The sequence below is a fragment of the Salmo salar genome, chromosome 09 (genome assembly GCF_965601325.2).
Source record: "Salmo salar chromosome 09, fSalSal1, whole genome shotgun sequence".
In the NCBI taxonomy this organism is placed as follows: domain Eukaryota; kingdom Metazoa; phylum Chordata; class Actinopteri; order Salmoniformes; family Salmonidae; genus Salmo; species Salmo salar.
In genome coordinates this window covers 99,201,025-99,217,818 of record NC_138299.1, presented here as the reverse complement: position 1 = coordinate 99,217,818, position 16,794 = coordinate 99,201,025, and the positions used below count along the sequence as shown (strand labels likewise).

Sequence of the window (16,794 nt, the reverse complement as noted above, 5' to 3'; positions counted from 1 at the left end):
CCTCTACACATTATACAGTTCACTATACCGTTAGTCATCACCTCTACACACATTATACAGTTCACTCTACCGTTAGTCATCACCTCTACACACATTATACAGTTCACTCTACCGTTAGTCATCACCTCTACACGATATACAGTTCACTCTACCATTAGTCATCACCTCTACACACATTATACAGTTCACTCTACCGTTAGTCATCACCTCTACACACATTATACAGTTCACTCTACCATTAGTTATCACCTCTACACACATTATACAGTTCACTCTACCGTTAGTCATCACCTCTACACACATTATACAGTTCACTCTACCATTAGTCAGCACCTCTACACACATTATACAGTTCACTCTACCGTTAGTCATCACCTCTACACATTATACAGTTCACTCTACCATTAGTCATCGCCTCTACATATTATACAGTTCACACTACCGTTAGTCATCACCTCTACATACATTATACAGTTCACTCTACCATTAGTCATCACCTCTACACATTATACAGTTCACTCTACCATTAGTCATCAACTCTACACACATTATACAGTTCACTCTACCGTTAGTCAGCACCTCTACACATTATACAGTTCACTCTACCGTTAGTCATCACCTCTACACACATTATACAGTTCACTCTACCGTTAGTCAGCACCTCTACACATTATACAGTTCACTCTACCATTAGTCATCACCTCTACACACATTATACAGTTCACTCTACCGTTAGTCAGCACCTCTACACACATTATACAATTCACTCTACCGTTAGTCATCACCTCTACTCACATTATACAGTTCACTCTACCGTTAGTCAGCACCTCTACACACATTAGACAGTTCACTCTACCGTTAGTCATCACCTCTACACACATTATACAGTTCACTCTACCGTTAGTCATCACCTCTACACACATTATACAGTTCACTCTACCGTTAATCATCACCTCTACACACATTATACAGTTCACTCTACCGTTAGTCAGCACATCTACACACATTATACATTTCACTCTACCATTAGTCAGAATCTCTACACACATTATACAGTTCACTCTACCGTTAGTCATCACCTCTACACACATTATACAATTCACTCTACCGTTAGTCATCACCTCTACTCACATTATACAGTTCACTCTACCGTTAGTCAGCACCTCTACACACATTAGACAGTTCACTCTACCGTTAGTCATCACCTCTACACACATTATACAGTTCACTCTACCGTTAGCCATCCCCACACCTCGTCACCACCACATCCCCTACACACACGTTCACTCTACCGTTAGTCAGCACATCTACACACATTATACATTTCACTCTACCATTAGTCAGAACCTCTACACACATTATACAGTTCACTCTAACGTTAGTCATCACCTCTACACACATTATACAGTTCACTCTACCATTAGTCAGCACCTCTACACATTATACAGTTCACTCTACCGTTAGTCATCACCTCTACACATTATACAGTTCACTCTACCGTTAGTCATCACCTCTACACATTATACAGTTCACTCTACCGTTAGTCATAACCTCTACACACATTATACAGTTCACTCTACCGTTAGTCATCACCTCTACACGCATTATACAGTTCACTCTACCATTAGTCAGCACCTCTACACATTATACAGTTCACTCTACCGTTAGTCATCACCTCTACACACATTATACAGTTCACTCTACTGTTAGTCATCACCTCTACACACATAATACAGTTCACTCTACCATTAGTCATCACCTCTACACATTATACAGTTCACTCTACCGTTAGTCATCACCTCTACACATTATACAGTTCACTCTACCGTTAGTCATAACCTCTACACACATTATACAGTTCACTCTACCGTTAGTCATCACCTCAACACGCATTATACAGTTCACTCTACCATTAGTCAGCACCTCTACACATTATACAGTTCACTTTACCGTTAGTCATCACCTCTACACACATTATACAGTTCACTCTAATGTTAGTCATCACCTGTACACACATTATACAGTTGACTCTACCGTTAGTCATCACCTCTACACATTATACAGTTCACTCTACCATTAGTCATCAACTCTACACACATTATACAGTTCACTCTACCGTTAGTCAGCACCTCTACACATTATACAGTTCACTCTACCGTTAGTCATCACCTCTACACACATTAGACAGTTCACTCTACCGTTAGTCATCACCTCTACACACATTATACAGTTCACTCTACCGTTAGTCATCACCTCTACACACATTATACAGTTCACTCTACCGTTAATCATCACCTCTACACACATTATACAGTTCACTCTACCGTTAGTCAGCACATCTACACACATTATACATTTCACTCTACCATTAGTCAGAATCTCTACACACATTATACAGTTCACTCTACCGTTAGTCATCACCTCTACACACATTATACAATTCACTCTACCGTTAGTCATCACCTCTACTCACATTATACAGTTCACTCTACCGTTAGTCAGCACCTCTACACACATTAGACAGTTCACTCTACCGTTAGTCATCACCTCTACACACATTATACAGTTCACTCTACCGTTAGTCATCACCTCTACACACATTATACAGTTCACTCTACCGTTAATCATCACCTCTACACACATTATACAGTTCACTCTACCGTTAGTCAGCACATCTACACACATTATACATTTCACTCTACCATTAGTCAGAACCTCTACACACATTATACAGTTCACTCTAACGTTAGTCATCACCTCTACACACATTATACAGTTCACTCTACCATTAGTCAGCACCTCTACACATTATACAGTTCACTCTACCGTTAGTCATCACCTCTACACATTATACAGTTCACTCTACCGTTAGTCATCACCTCTACACATTATACAGTTCACTCTACCGTTAGTCATAACCTCTACACACATTATACAGTTCACTCTACCGTTAGTCATCACCTCTACACGCATTATACAGTTCACTCTACCATTAGTCAGCACCTCTACACATTATACAGTTCACTCTACCGTTAGTCATCACCTCTACACACATTATACAGTTCACTCTACTGTTAGTCATCACCTCTACACACATAATACAGTTCACTCTACCATTGTCATCACCTCTACACATTATACAGTTCACTCTACCGTTAGTCATCACCTCTACACATTATACAGTTCACTCTACCGTTAGTCATAACCTCTACACACATTATACAGTTCACTCTACCGTTAGTCATCACCTCTACACGCATTATACAGTTCACTCTACCATTAGTCAGCACCTCTACACATTATACAGTTCACTTTACCGTTAGTCATCACCTCTACACACATTATACAGTTCACTCTAATGTTAGTCATCACCTGTACACACATTATACAGTTGACTCTACCGTTAGTCATCACCTCTACACATTATACAGTTCACTCTACCATTAGTCATCAACTCTACACACATTATACAGTTCACTCTACCGTTAGTCAGCACCTCTACACATTATACAGTTCACTCTACCGTTAGTCATCACCTCTACACACATTATACAGTTCACTCTACCGTTAGTCAGCACCTCTACACATTATACAGTTCACTCTACCATTAGTCATCACCTCTACACACATTATACAGTTCACTCTACCGTTAGTCAGCACCTCTACACACATTATACAGTTCACTCTACTGTTAGTCAGCAGCTCTACCCACAATATACAGTTCACTCTACCGTTAAGCATAACCTCTACACACATTATACAGTTCACTCTAGCGTTAGTCATCACCTCTACACACATTATACAGTTCACTCTACTGTTAGTCAGCAGCTCTACCCACATTATACAGTTCACTCTACCGTTAGTCATCACCTCTACACACATTATACAGTTCACTCTACCGTTAGTCATCACCTCTACACATTATACAGTTCACTCTACCATTAGTCATCACCTCTACACACATTATACAGTTCACTCTACCGTTAGTCAGCACCTCTACACATTATACAGTTCACTCTACCGTTAGTCAGGACCTCTACACACATTATACAGTTCACTCTACCGTTAGTCAGCACCTCGAATCACATTATACAGTTCACTCTACCGTTAGTCAGCACCTCTACACACATTATACAGTTCACTCTACCGTTAGTCAGCACCTCTACCCACATTATACAGTTCACTCTACAGTTAGTCATCACCTCTACACATTATACAGTTCACTCTACCATTAGTCATCACCTCTACACATTATACAGTTCACTCTGCCGTTAGTCATCACCTCTACACATTATACAGTTCACTCTACCGTTAGTCATAACCTCTACACACATTATACAGTTCACTCTACCGTTAGTCATCACCTCTACACACATTATACAGTTCACTCTACCATTAGTTAGCACCTCTACACACATTATACAGTTCACTCTACCGTTAGTCATCACCTCTACACACATTATACAGTTCACTCTACCATTAGTCAGCACCTCTACACACATTATACAGTTCACTCTACCGTTAGTCATCACCTCTACACATTATACAGTTCACTCTACCATTAGTCATCGCCTCTACATATTATACAGTTCACACTACCGTTAGTCATCACCTCTACATACATTATACAGTTCACTCTACCATTAGTCATCACCTCTACACATTATACAGTTCACTCTACCATTAGTCATCAACTCTACACACATTATACTGTTCACTCTACCGTTAGTCAGCACCTCTACACATTATACAGTTCACTCTACCGTTAGTCATCACCTCTACACACATTATACAGTTCACTCTACCGTTAGTCAGCACCTCTACACATTATACAGTTCACTCTACCATTAGTCATCACCTCTACACACATTATACAGTTCACTCTACCGTTAGTCAGCACCTCTACACACATTATACAGTTCACTCTACTGTTAGTCAGCAGCTCTACCCACAATATACAGTTCACCCTACCGTTAAGCATAACCTCTACACACATTATACAGTTCACTCTAGCGTTAGTCATCACCTCTACACACATTATACAGTTCACTCTACTGTTAGTCAGCAGCTCTACCCACATTATACAGTTCACTCTACCGTTAGTCATCACCTCTACCCACATTATACAGTTCACTCTACCATTAGTCATCACCTCTACACATTATACAGTTCACTATACCGTTAGTCATCACCTCTACACACATTATACAGTTCACTCTACCGTTAGTCATCACCTCTACACACATTATACAGTTCACTCTACCGTTAGTGATCACCTCTACACGATATACAGTTCACTCTACCATTAGTCATCACCTCTACACACATTATACAGTTCACTCTACCGTTAGTCAGCACCTCTACACATTATACAGTTCACTCTGCCGTTAGTCATTACCTTTACACATTATACAGTTCACTGCTACCATTAGTCAGCACCTCTACACACATTATACAGTTCACTCTACCGTTAGTCATCACCTCTACACACATTATACAGTTCACTCTACCATTAGTCAGCACCTCTACACACATTATACAGTTCACTCTACAGTTAGTCATCACCTCTACACATTATACAGTTCACTCTACCATTAGTCATCACCTCTACATATTATACAGTTCACACTACCGTTAGTCATCACCTCTACATACATTATACAGTTCACTCTACCATTAGTCATCACCTCTACACATTATACAGTTCACTCTACCATTAGTCATCAACTCTACACACATTATACAGTTCACTCTACCGTTAGTCAGCACCTCTACACATTACACAGTTCACTCTACCGTTAGTCATCACCTCTACACACATTATACAGTTCACTCTACCGTTAGTCAGCACCTCTACACATTATACAGTTCACTCTACCATTAGTCATCACCTCTACACACATTATACAGTTCACTCTACCGTTAGTCAGCACCTCTACACACATTATACAGTTCACTCTACTGTTAGTCAGCAGCTCTACCCACAATATACAGTTCACTCTACCGTTAAGCATAACCTCTACACACATTATACAGTTCACTCTAGCGTTAGTCATCACCTCTACACACATTATACAGTTCACTCTACTGTTAGTCAGCAGCTCTACCCACATTATACAGTTCACTCTACCGTTAGTCATCACCTCTACCCACATTATACAGTTCACTCTACCATTAGTCATCACCTCTACACATTATACAGTTCACTCTACCGTTAGTCATCACCTCTACACACATTATACAGTTCACTCTACCGTTAGTCATCACCTCTACACACATTATACAGTTCACTCTACCGTTAGTCATCACCTCTACACATTATACAGTTCACTCTACCATTAGTTTGTAATTCACCTTGGCTGTAATTCACCTTGGTTGTAATTCCCCTTGGTTGTCGTTCATGTTGGTTGTCATTCACCTTGGTTGTAATTCACCTTGCTTGTAATTCACCTTGGTTGTAATTCACCTTGGCTGTATTTCACCTTGGTTGTAATTCACCTTGGTTGTAATTCACCTTGGTTGTAATTCACCTTGGTTGTAATTCACCTTGGTTGTCGTTCACCTTGGTTGTAATTCACCTTGGCTGTATTTCACCTCGGTTGTAATTCACCTTGGTTGTCGTTCACCTTGGTTGTAATTCACCTTGGCTGTAATTCACCTTGGTTGTAATTCACCTTGGTTGTAATTCACCTTGGTTGTAATTCATTTTGTTTTTGGTATTGTCATGTTTATGTTTGCTATTTAATTTTTACTCTGTAAGTGTTCTTGGGTATCTTAAAAGTCGCAAATGAAATATATAATTATTATTATTGTAATTTTTTTGTCATAAGTGGCATCAGTGAATTAATGGCATTAGTGAATCACTGGCATCAGTGAATTAGTGGCATTAGTGAATCACTGGCATCAGTGAATCTGTGTCTCTGGCAACATCTGGGTTAAGAGGTCTGGGGACCTTGCCTTGCCTTACTGTGTGTGTGTGTGTGTGTGTGTGTGTGTGTGTGTGTGTGTGTGTGTGTGTGTGTGTGTGTGTGTGTGTGTCGTGTGCGTGTGCGTGCGTGTGCGTGTGTGCGTGTGCGCGTGTGTGCGTGTGTGCGTGCGTGCGTGCGTGGAAGGGGAAATGGAAGGGGGTAATTAAGTTACACTCAAAATAGCCCTCCCTGGTTTACAAAGTGGATCTGACATCATCTACAATTGATTCAAACTCAGGGCTCTGCCCTCCCTATCGGATGTGGAGATATCTCTGTCCTACCCTTTCCTGTCCTATCCTATCCTACCCTGTCCTATATTACCTTGTCATATCCTACCCAATCCTACCCTATCCTACCCTGTCATGTTCTACCCTGCTCTACCCTGTCCTGCTCTGCTCTGCCCTACCCTAATCCTACCATACCCTGTCCCACCCTGTTCTACCCTGCCATACCCTGTCCTGCCCTACCCTTTCGTGTCCTGCCCTGCCATACCACGCCCTACCCTGTCCTACCCTTCCCTACCCTGTCATACCCTGTCATGTCCTGCCCTGCCGTGTCCTGTCCTGCCTGGTCCTGCCCTGTCCTACCCAGCCCTACCCTGTTCTATCCTGTCCAACCCTGTCCTGCTCTGTCCTGTCCTGCTCTGTCCTACCCTGTCGATTCCTGCCCTGCCGTGTCCTGCCTGGTCCTGCCCTGTCCTACCCTGTCCTACCTAGCCCTACCCTGTTATATCCTGTCCAACCCTGTCCTGCTCTGTCCTGCCCTGTCGTGTCCTGCCCTGTCCTTCCCTCCCTACCCTGTCCTGTCCTACCCGGTCCTGCCCGGTCCTGCCTGGTCCTAGCCACAATAGGGTGTATGGTGTGACAATATGACCTCCATGTTGAAGAATATGAAGGCCTTTCCCATAAATAAGATAAAAATACATATTTAGTTATTTTCTGCATAAAAGTGCAGTATGTGAAATTAATTGTCTGACCTATTTCCAGTCTATTGATTTCCTGATGAATCGGATGTGCATAAATGTTTAGACAAGAGCATACAAAACAGCAAATTAGACTATATTGGCTTCAAACAAAATTCATAGCAGAATGATGGTTGAATTATTGCTGGATCAGAAATATCCTGTCAGTCGTGCATTGAACCAGGCCCACAGATGTTTCAGTGACAAAGGCAAAGCACAACGCAAACTCCATCAGACGTGTGCATGGTGTGAGGTTTGTGAGAAACCATATGAATGAATTCATAGTTTGTTGGTTTTGGTAGGTTTATACAGATGATAATTAGCTGTAGCTACAATCTGTAATACATTGTCAATGTCCCTGTCAAATAAACAAACTATTAACATCTAACTGACAGAAAGTGAATTGTCTCTGTCCTGAACAACCTGTCATCTGGAGTTATTTTTACGTTGGGCTCCCGGGTGTCGCAGCGGTCTCCCTAGGATGGGAGACAAACACAAACACTACAATGACACAAGGAGGTTGGTGGTTAAGTGTTTCAGAGCTTGTTTCTTTGCCACATTTTGCAAACAGAAGCTGATGTAATTTTATTGTACCATACCTTGTCTTCAGCAACGCTCCTTTAAAGGGCGATGACTCTAATGACAACATTTAGGGAGAAACAATGGATACAGCACCTGTGCCAGGAACTGTATTCAGTGCAGAGCTCCAAACTGTCTTCCTAGCTGTCTTCCCTCCTACGGCACTCTGTTTAGCTTCATAGCAACAGGTCTAAGGGGTTGTTACCAGGACAACCACTTCTTACATCAACTAGAGGCAGTGAGAGTGTGGGGGCCCTGGCTGCAGGGCCAGAACAGTGGAGCAGGAGGAACAGGAGATGTATATCTCTATTACCAGTCACCCTGTCAGATCCTATACAGTGTATAATCAGACCCTTCAGATCTGCTAACATGGAAGGGGCCAAAGGGGCCAAAGGGAAGATCAGGGAGCGAATCGGCACCAGCTGGTCACCCCGTCAGAGAACTCCCTCCCTGGTTGTCCAAACAGCCAGATGAGGATATGACTCAGCAGTCGTAAGATCTCCCGCAAGGCCCATCGTAGCGAGGCCCATCCTAGGGAGGCCCATCATAGCGAGTCCCATCCTAGCGAGGCCCATCCTAGCGAGACCCATCCTAGCAAGGCCCATCCTAGCGAGGAGGCCCATCCTAGCGAGGCCCATCCTAGCGAGGCCCATCGTAGAGAGACCTATTGGCAGTCAGGGAAGTGCTTATCGGCAACACACATTGTGATACAAACACAGGATTCACTCAGGGGTTTACATTAATCCCAGCACCCTTTAACAAAAGGTTCACTAGTAAGACACGCGCTGACTGGGCAGTGTTTTTCCATTACCTTCTTAAGAGTTTGAACTTTTAAATGTTGAACAGCTGCTTTACATCAGTGCTTCTACAATGGTTGTGGACTAGAGGAGAGCGTTACTCTGCATAAGAGCAGAAATTATGTTTAGAGCGATTCTCAAAAACATCCCTCAGTCATCTGTCTGGTACTGTACTGTGGTGCTAATTTGTTTGTCGGGAGTGGTTCAATGAGCCCACGAGGGGATCTCTCCTCCTCTAGTGAAATAGAAGAGAGAAAGCCAAGTGCTGCTGGCCAGTAAGTGGCCTATCAGTGACCACAGTACCAGGTCTGTTAGTGGCCTATCAGTGACCACAGAACCAGGTTCCTGGGGTCTGTTAGTGGCCTATCAGTGACCTCAGAACCAGGTTCCTGCGGTCTGTTAGTGGCCTATCAGTGACCACAGAACCAGGTTCCTGGGGTGTGTTAGTGGCCTATCAGTGACCTCAGAACCAGGTTCCTGGGGTCTGTTAGTGGCCTATCAGTGACCACAGAACCAGGTTCCTGGGGTCTGTTAGTGGCCTATCAGTGACCTCAGAACCAGGTTCCTGGGGTCTGTTGGGGAGTGAGCAACATGACAGAATAATCAGATAGAAATGAAGTTCGTAGAACAGACAGATTTAGGGGCTCCCGAGTGGAACAGCGGTCTAAAGGCACTGCATCTCAGTGCTAGAGGCGTCACTACAGACCCTGGTTTGATTCCAGCCTGTATCACAACCGGTCGTGATTGGGAGTCCCATAGGGCGGCGCACAATTGGCCCAATGTTGTCCGGGTTAGGGGTTTAGCCGGGGTAGGCTGTCATTGTAAATAAGAATATGTTCTTATTTGTTATGACTTGCCTAGTTTAAATAAAGGTTTAAACAATTGGGGAATCATCATGTCAGCTGTTCTATTCATTACAATTCTATCTGCAGGGTTGTGAAGAATGTGAATGTTACAGCCCCCACCCCACAGGGTCTTGTCTTATTGTCCCCCCTGCTGAGAGGTACCAAAGCAGAGAAGCAGAGTAGGCCCAGGGGAACCCCCCCCCCCTCCTCCTCCTCTACACTGTGGGGTCTAATTAGCCTCCGTCAAAACGATTCAAAGTCCTCATCTGCAAAACCCAGTGTAACAACAACAGCAGTGTTGTTCTGTACTGTTAGGCTACTGTAAACACTAAAAGGGCAAATATTAGTGAGGTCAAATCAAATATTTATTGATCGTATACACGTGTGTAGAAGATGTCATTGGTCACGTACACGTTTAGTAGACGTCATTGGTCACGTACACGTGTTTAGTAGACGTCATTGGTCACGTACACGTGTTTAGTAGACGTCATTGGTCACGTACACGTGTTTAGTAGACATCATTGGTCACGTACACGTGTTTAGTAGACGTCATTGGTCACGTACACGTGTTTAGTAGACGTCATTGGTCAAGAACACGTGTTTAGTAGACGTCATTGGTCACGTACACGTGTTTAGTAGATGTCATTGGTCACGTACACGTGTTTAGTAGACGTCATTGGTCACGTACACGTGTTTAGTAGATGTCATTGGTCACGTACACGTGTTTAGTAGATGTCATTGGTCACGTACACGTGTTTAGTAGATGTCATTGGTCACGTACACGTGTTTAGTAGATGTCATTGGTCACGTACACGTGTTTAGTAGATGTCATTGGTCACGTACACGTGTTTAGTAGATGTCATTGGTCACGTACACGTGTTTAGCAGATGTCATTGGTCACGTACACGTGTTTAGTAGATGTCATTGGTCATGTACACGTGTTTAGTAGATGTTACTGCGGGCGTAGCGAGGTGCTGCTAACTACTTGTGGATACAATCGTTGAACCACCATCATCATAACTGTATATCTCACCTGGTCACTACTGTGTGTGTTACTGTGCTGTGTGTGTTACTGTGCTGTGTGAGTGTGTGTGTGTGTGTGTGTGTGTGTGTGTGTGTGTGTGTGTGTGTGTGTGTGTGTGTGTGTGTGTGTGTGTGTGTACACCTCCGTGCATGCATTTTTATTTTCAAATGTCCAGGCACTTTACAGCAAGACAAGTCTGGCAAGGAAAGGTAAGCCCACAGTTAACATCCTTTGAGCCGGCATGAAGTTCTTAGGGACCATCAGCATACCATTTCAGATTGATTAGAAGCTCTATCCATGAAGTTCTTAGGGACCATCAGCATATCATTTCAGATTGATTTGAAGCTCTATCCATGAAGTTCTTAGGGACCATCAGCATACCATTTCAGATTGATTTGAAGCTCTATCCATGAAGTTCTTAGGGACCATCAGCATATAATTTCAGATTGATTAGAAGCTCTATCCATGAAGTTCTTAGGGACCATCAGCATATCATTTCAGATTGATTAGAAGCTCTATCCATGAAGTTCTTAGGGACCATCAGCATACCATTTCAGATTGATTAGAAGCTCTATCCATGAAGTTCTTAGGGACCATCAGCATATCATTTCAGATTGATTAGAAGCTCTATCCATGAAGTTCTTAGGGACCATCAGCATACCATTTCAGATTGATTAGAAGCTCTATCCATGAAGTTCTTATGGACCATCAGCATACCATTTCAACTATTTCAACTATTTCAACTACCATTTCAACTAACAGTCAGCCTGATCACCGACAACAACGAAACAGCCTATAGGGAGGAAGTCAGAGACCTGGCCGGATGGTGCCTGAATAACAACCTATCCCTCAACGTAATCAAGACTAAGGAGGTTATTGTGGACTACAGGAAAAGGAGGACCGAGCACGCCCCCATTCTCATTGACGGGGCTGTAGTGGGGCAGGTTGAGAGCTTCAAGTTCCTTGGTGTCCACATCAACAACAAACTAGAATGGTCCAAACACACCAAGACAGTCGTGAAGAGGGCACGACAAAGCCTATTCCCCCTCAGGAAACAAAAAAGATTTGGCATGGGTCCTGAGATTCTCAAACGGTTCTACAGCTGCAACATCGCGAGCATCCTGACTGGTTGCATCACTGCCTGGTACGGCAATTGCTCGGCCTCTGACCGCAAGGCCATACAGAGGGTAGTGCGTACGGCCCAGTACATCACTGGGGCTAAGATGCCTGCCATCCAGGACCTCTACACCAGGCGGTGTCAGAGGAAGGCCCTAAAAATGGTCAAATACCCCAGCCAACCTATCATAGACTGTTCTCTCTACTACCGCATGGCAAGCGGTACCGGAGTGCCAAGTCTAGGACAAAAAGGCATCTCAACAGTTTTTACCCCTGAGCAGGCAACCAAATGGTTACACGGACTATTTGCATTGTGTGCCCCCCCCCCAACCCCTCTTTTTATGCTGCTGCTACTCTCTGTTTATCATATATGCATAGTCACTTTAATTATACATTCATGTACATACTACCTCAATTGGGCCGACCAACCAGTGCTCCCGCACATTGGCTAACCGGGCTATCTGCGTTGTGTCCCACCACCCGCCAACCCCTCTTTTACGCTTCTGCTACTCTGTTCATCATATATGCATAGTCACTGTAACCATATCTACATGTACCTACTACCTCAACCAGCCTGACTAACCGGTGTCTGTATCTAGCCTCGCTACTTTTATAGCCTCGCTACTGTATATAGCCTGTCTTTTTACTGTTGTTTTATTTCTTTACCTACCTATTGTTCACCTAATACCTTTTTTGCACTATTGGTTAGAGCCTGTAAGTAAGCATTTCACTGTAAGGTCTACACCTGTTGTATTCAGCGCACGTGACAAATAAACTTGGATTTGATTTGATAGATTAGAAGCTCTATCCATGAAGTTCTTTGGGATGAACAGCATACCATTTCAGCTATAGATAAGAATCATTATCACTTACCTGGTTTCATTTCAGCTCTAGAAGCTCTATTCAATTACAATCAGCTCCTCTGGTCAAAAGTAGTGCACTATATAGGGAATAGGGTGCCATTTGGAACACTGGTAAAAAAAATAAAAAAAAGTAGTGCACTATATAGGGAATAGGGTGCCATTTGGAACACCGGTAAAAAGTTGTGCACTATATAGGGAATAGGGTGCCATTTGGAACACCGGTAAAAAGTAGTGCACTATATAGGGAAAAGGGTGCCATTTGGAACACTGGTAAAAAAGTTGTGCACTATATAGGGAATAAGGTGCCATTTGGCAAACACTATGTATGCTGGCTACGGAAATACAGATCGAGGCAAATCCTTTGAACCTGCATGGCAACATCCTCATCACAGGCTCCTATAGGGACAATTTGTCCAGGTAATTGTAACAGTAGTTTTTATTGTTTTCATTATTGCATTATAAACATCTCACAACATCTTGATTGAGATTTATTTCTGTGGGAGATTATATTAATAATTAATCAGTTTGAGTCCTCTGTGGTTCAGCAGCTCAGTCCCTGCCTGCAGCTAGGCCTCTTCTCTCTCTCTCCCATTCCCTCTTTCTCTCTCTCGCTCCCCCCTCTCTCTCCCTCTATCCCCCTCTCTTTTCTCTCTCTCTCTCCCCTCCCACTTTCTATCTCTCTCTCCCCTCCCTCTTTCTATCTCTCTCTCCCCCCTCCCCTCTCTTTTCTCTCTCTCTCCCTCACACTCTCTCTCCCCCTCTCTCCCTCTATCCCCCTCTCTCTCCCTCTCCCCTCTCTTTTCTCTCTCTTTCTCTCTCCCCCCCTCTCTCTCTCCTTCTCCCCCCTCTCTCTCTTCCCCTCTCTCCCTCTCTCACTCTCTCCCCCTCTATCTCCTCTGCTACACTGCCAACAGAATAGAACGCACACAGGAATCATCAAACTCTCCATCTCCACATCTGTCATCGTCAGCCCACTATTGACAAGACAATTAATCTCTTTCCAACTAGGTGACAGGCAAGCCTGTGTGGCATTTCCTCCTCAGCAGCTGCTGCAGGCTGTAGGCTAGTATTACAGCTATACAATTATTACAACATGTACTGTAGGTGTATTACTTGAACATTTTAGCATCGGATGTAAACAAAGCAATCTATATGACCTTACTGCATATTATGACATCTTTATCCAAAAGTTTCTCGCACTTAACATGAATGAGGGTTGCATGAATGAACTGTAGGGTTGGCTGCCTCTAAGCTCTGATAGGCTAGGAGGATGTTGCTTCAGCTATAAGCAACTGTCAAAAGTATTACCATTGGTAGGCTAATGGTGAAACGCTGGCACTGACTGTAAATGTTGAACTCATCCTTTAGTTTCTCAACAACAAGGATTAACATGGTCTAATTGGTGGACCAGTGTACTGGATGTTTCTGTAGTCTGTATACTTATGTTTACATTATCTCTCTCTCTCACACACACACACAGTGTGAGTGCATATAGCATGCATATATTGGCTAATCAATTTAGCATCGCATCAAATATTTAATGTGTCCATAACCTGAATGTGTTCCATTTCAACAGACTGGTAACCTACACCGCCAACAAAAACACGTTTGGTCTACGCATACAACATATAACATGCATGTACAACTTGAACAACACAAAAGACATGTCAATATTTTGTTCCAACCAATCGCTCATCGAATAGAGCATCTCAATAGACTTTCTAATGCATGCACAACAACTGCCCATTCCGGGAAAAACATCAGCGTTACACACACGCATCTCTCCTTTCTCAGCCGCGCTCAATAGCTTTGAGGAGGACACAAATTCCCCCTCACCTACGGCGAGATTATGGTGTCAAAATAGGCAACAACCATGAGCACTCTTGTCTTCTTCCAACAACATGGTGCTGAAACTAACAGCTCAACACGCCTTGAAACCATCTCCATTTTCGACTTCAGTTCGCACTACCAGTAACCCTAGCTGGTTTCAGCACCAGTCAAGTGGAAAGTCAAAACGTGTTCCAGCTGTGGTAAATTGTTGTTCATCAGAATTAATTGATCGGTTGTTTTTACAAACCTTAGAGCGACTGGAGAAAGTCAAGCGGCGGCTCTCTCGGTCCCCAAACCAACCAGTCTGTCTCTATCCTCCACCGTTTAATGCTCCAGTAGTATCGTCCGCCCTCAGTCTACCCCCTCTCTCGTCTATTTTCCTCTCCCTACCGCCCCCTTCACTATTCATACTACCACTTCAAGCTTCTCCAAAGAAAGATACTGAAAATATCACAACATACACAGTTCGCATTTTTGTTTCCTCCTACAATAGTTCAAGTCAACTGCATATAGTCCGGATTTAGTAGATTTCAAGAACACCGAATGGTTATTTCTGGTTATGTATATTACTTATTGTAAAATACTTTTCATGGATAAAGATTGTCTACAATGTGTTGTTATATCGTTATTTAGAACCCATTAGGCTATTAGGCCTACAGAACCTATGGGTTCTACAGAACAGGCAGACTTCAGTAGAGAACCTATAGGTTCTACAGAACAGGCAGACTTCAGTAGAGAACCTATAGGTTCTACAGAACAGGCAGACTTCAGTAGAGAACCTATAGGTTCTACAGAACAGGCAGACTTCAGTAGAGAACTTATAGGCCTACAGAACAGGCAGACTTCAGTAGAGAACTTATAGGCCTACAGAACAGGCAGACTTCAGTAGAAAACCTATAGGTTCTACAGAACAGGCAGACTTCAGTAGAGAACTTATAGGCCTACAGAACAGGCAGACTTCAGTAGAGAACCTATAGGTTCTACAGAACAGGCAGACTTCAGTAGAGAACTTATAGGCCTACAGAACAGGCAGACTTCAGTAGAGAACTTATAGGCCTACAGAACAGGCACACTTCAGTAGAGAACCTATAGGTTCTACAGAACAGGCAGACTTCAGTAGAGAACTTATAGGCCTACAGAACAGGCAGACTTCAGTAGAGAACTTATAGGCCTACAGAACAGGCAGACTTCAGTAGAGAACTTATAGGCCTACAGAAAACATTTGACAATAGACTAGAGAGTGACAACAAAGAGGTATTAAGAGATATTCAATATAATTAATTATTGATTTTGGTGACACATAGATACATGCATTAAATGGATATTGTAGATGCCAAGGGTAGGAGCACTGATCAGATTGATGCCAATAGTACTGTAGGAGCACTGATCTGATTGATGCCAATAGTACTGTAGGAGCACTGATCAGATTGATGCCAATGGTACTGTAGGAGCACTGATCAGATTGATTCCAAGGGTAGGAGCACTGATCAGATTGATGCCAAGGGTACTGTAGGAGCACTGATCAGATTGATGCCAAGGGTACTGTAGGAGCACTGATCAGATTGATGCCAAGGGTAGGAGCACTGATCAGATTGATGCCAAGGGTACTGTAGGAGCACTGATCAGATTGATTCCAAGGGTAGGAGCACTGATCAGATTGATGCCAAGGGTACTGTAGGAGCACTGATCAGATTGATTCCAAGGGTAGGAGCACTGATCAGATTGATGCCAAGGTAGGAGCACTGATGTTGTGCCAGGCTGCAGGGCCTGTGAAACCAAGCCTCTGTTGTGAGACAGCAGGGCCTGTGTAA

At 43.2% G+C, this 16,794-nt stretch overlaps 1 protein-coding gene across 1 annotated transcript in view; it reads right to left on the bottom strand.

Moving 5' to 3' along the window:
• Nucleotides 1-15,367, bottom strand: part of LOC106612282 (complexin-2) — a 160,035-nt gene extending 144,668 nt beyond the window's left edge. Inside the window, exon 1 of the mRNA XM_014213310.3 lies at nucleotides 15,231-15,367. The gene's annotated coding sequence lies outside the window, so the exon portion shown is untranslated. The remainder of the gene's footprint in view (nucleotides 1-15,230) is intronic.
• Between the last annotated feature and the right edge of the window lie 1,427 nt (nucleotides 15,368-16,794).